The sequence below is a fragment of the Triticum aestivum genome, chromosome 6A (genome assembly GCF_018294505.1).
Source record: "Triticum aestivum cultivar Chinese Spring chromosome 6A, IWGSC CS RefSeq v2.1, whole genome shotgun sequence".
Lineage (NCBI taxonomy): Eukaryota > Viridiplantae > Streptophyta > Magnoliopsida > Poales > Poaceae > Triticum > Triticum aestivum.
Genome location: NC_057809.1, coordinates 241,028,251 through 241,031,511, shown reverse-complemented (window position 1 = coordinate 241,031,511; position 3,261 = coordinate 241,028,251).

The following is a 3,261-nucleotide window of genomic DNA, read 5'->3' as shown; positions in this document are numbered from 1 at the left end:
ATGGTGTTATTAGACGTTGTGTGCTTGAGCATGAACAACGACAAATCCTATGGAAATGTCACTTCGAAGCTTATGGAGGGCATCATGCGGGAGACAGAAGTACTCACAAGGTATTGCAGTTTGGATTTTATTGGCCTACTCTTTTCAAGGATGCTCGTAATTTCGTCTTATCTTGTGATGAATGTCAAAGAATAGGTAATATCGGTAAGCGTCAAGAAATTACTATGAATTATTCACTTGCTTTTGAACCAATTGATGTTTGGGGATTTGATTACATGGGACCTTTTCCTTCCTCTAATGGGTATACACATATTTTGGTTGTTGTTGATTATGTCAGTAAGTGGGTAGAAGCTATTCCAACTAGTAGTGCTGATCAGAACAGCTCTATTAAAATGCTTAAGGAAGTTATTTTCCTAAGGTTTGGAGTGCCTAGATATTTAATGACTAATGGTGGTTAACACTTTATTCATGGTGCTTTCCGTAAAATGCTTGCTAAGTATGATGTTAACCATAGAATGGCATCACCTTATCATCCTCAGTCTAGTGGTCAAGTTGAACTTAGCAATAGAGAACTAAAATTAATTTTGCAAAATAGTGTGAATAGGTCCTGGAAGAATTGGTCTAAGAAATTAGATGATGCACTTTGGGCCCATAGAACATCATATAAAAATCCTATGGGTATGTTTCCTTATAAAATGGTTTATGGAAAAGCTTGCCATTTGCCTCTTGAGTTAGAACATAAAGCATATTGGGCAATTAAGGAACTAAACTATGATTTTAAACTTGCTAACGAAAAGAGGTTATTTGATATTAGCTCTTTAGATGAATGGAGAACCCAAGCTTATGAAAATGCCAAGTTATTTAAAGAAAAAGTTAAAAGATGGCATGATAAAAGAATCCAAAAGCGTGAGTTCAAAGCTGGAGAATACGTTCTTTTGTACAACTCTCATTTCAGGCTCTTTGTAGGAAAACTCCTCTTCAAATGGGAAGGACCCTATGTTATCAAGGAGGTTTATCGGTCTGGAGCTATCAAAATAAATAATGCCGAAGGTACTAACCAGAAGGTTGTTAATGGGCAACGAATAAAACATTATATCTCAGGTACGCCCATTAATTGTGAAAGTAATATTATCCACACTATGACACCGGAAGAACAAATAAAAGAGTCCTTCCGGAACACTCCAAAATCGTTAAAAAGAGGAGGTACATGATACGGTAAGTAAACGGACTCCGAAATATCCACAAAAATATTTTTTGTCAGTTTTGGAATATAACAAAAATTAGGAAAATAAGAAACTTCAAGGAAGCGCACCCTAGTGGGCACAAGACACCAGGGCGCCAGGCGCGCCCAGGTGGGTTGTGCCCATCTCGGGTACCTTCCGGATTCTGTTTTCTACAGATTCCTTGTTTCCCAAGATAAAAAAATCTTTATATACCCCCCGAACCTGTTGATCACCATATCACGGAGAAATCTTCTGTTTTCTTTTCCTTGTTGTTTTCTGTCAGATTCATCTAGTCCAACATCATGTCTTCCTCACCTTCCAGCAACGAAGGAGAAGACATAGAGTTGGTTCAGGAGGATATAAGGAGAGAGGAAGCTGAAGAGGTTACCATGGAGGAAGGAGAAGAAAATTCTTTTGGGGTTCCCTCTCCGGCTTCCGAGAGAGGCACATTGGCTAGCATCTCCACTCATCCTAATCCTCATCAAGCTATAAGATCATTAAACACTCAAGAGAGCCCCGAAGTGCATGAAGAGCTTCCACCAAGAAGGCCCTTACATAGGTTACATCGTAACAATTTTCACAACTTGATTCACAATTATGGGTTCAAGAATACTCCTTGTGTGCACATACCATCCAATTGGGACATAGCTCGTCCAAGAGAAAGAGATGTAGGAACAAACCCCTGGGGTCGGAAAATAAGCACATAATGGCTGAAGTGAATAAAAATACTGAGTTACTTCATCAAGATCTTCTAGAGATTCAAGGCTTGAGGGAGCTACTCATGGTTATATTGGACAAGATCTCTACTTCACCACCACCACCTTCTTCATCACCAAAAGAAAATTGAGTATCGGGTATGGGCACTCCCCTTGGCTTCCGCCAAGCTTGGGGGAGGTGCCCCTGTATCGTATCATCTCCACTATCTTTTGCCTTTACTTATTTTAGTTCGATCCTTTGGCTTAGATGAATAAAAGTTTATTTCGATCCTTTCTTTTTGAGAGTTTGCTTAGTGATCTATCCTTGTAATCGTGTGTGAGATATATAATAAAGTTTAGTTTGAGTTTTTGCTTTCTTTTACTTCCAAGTTCCAATAAAAAGAAAGGAAATAAATTAAAAAGATCATATGCTAATCTTATGGTAGGTGATGACACCACATAAGGAAAAGTGTAAGTAGAAAATTTTGTTGGAGACTGACAAACATAGCATTGGTCAATGATGCAACTCATGAAAGAATTACATATAAATATACTATCCTGGAAATATTTTGTGATTGTGAGCCCCCATGAAAATATTATATGCCAAAATTGTTGATGTTGGACAAGGAAGACAACATAATGATTTATGTTTGTTCATATTCGCATAGAAGTTATATTGTCATAGATCCTTTAACATGTGGTGCTTGCCCCCTATCTTTGCTAGCCAAAAATTCCGCACTAATTAGAGATACTACTTGTGCATCCAAAAAACCTTAAACTCAAATCTATTTTTCAAGTGTCCACCATACCTACCTAAGGATTGAGTCAGATCCTTCAAGTAAGTTGTCATCGGTGCAATAAGGCAATAAAAATTGGTTCTGAAAGTGTGTGATCGCTTAGTGTCAAAGAAAATTGAGCGTTGTACGAGCTTGTGATGGTGAAGAATAAAAGTGATAGACTGCATAATAATGGTTGCCATCACAAGGGGCAATACAATGTGATGTTCTTTTGCACTAAGGGGTTGAGCATACAAACAAGTAAGCGCATGACAACCTCTGCTTCCCTCTGCAAAGGGCCTATCTTTTACTTTTATGCATGAGTCAAAGTTTTCTCTCTATTCCTTTTTATTTTCTCCTTTGGCAAGCAGCATGTCGTGAGGAAAGATCTAGGCACATATGTCTAGTTGAATATGGGTGGCATAAGTTATTATTGTTGACATCACCCTGGAGGTGAATATGTTGGGAGGCAAAACTATAAGCCCTTATATTTCTATGTGTCTGGTTAAAATGTTTTGCTCATGTGTATGCGATGAGTGTTAGGAACCATAGAATACTAAATGATGG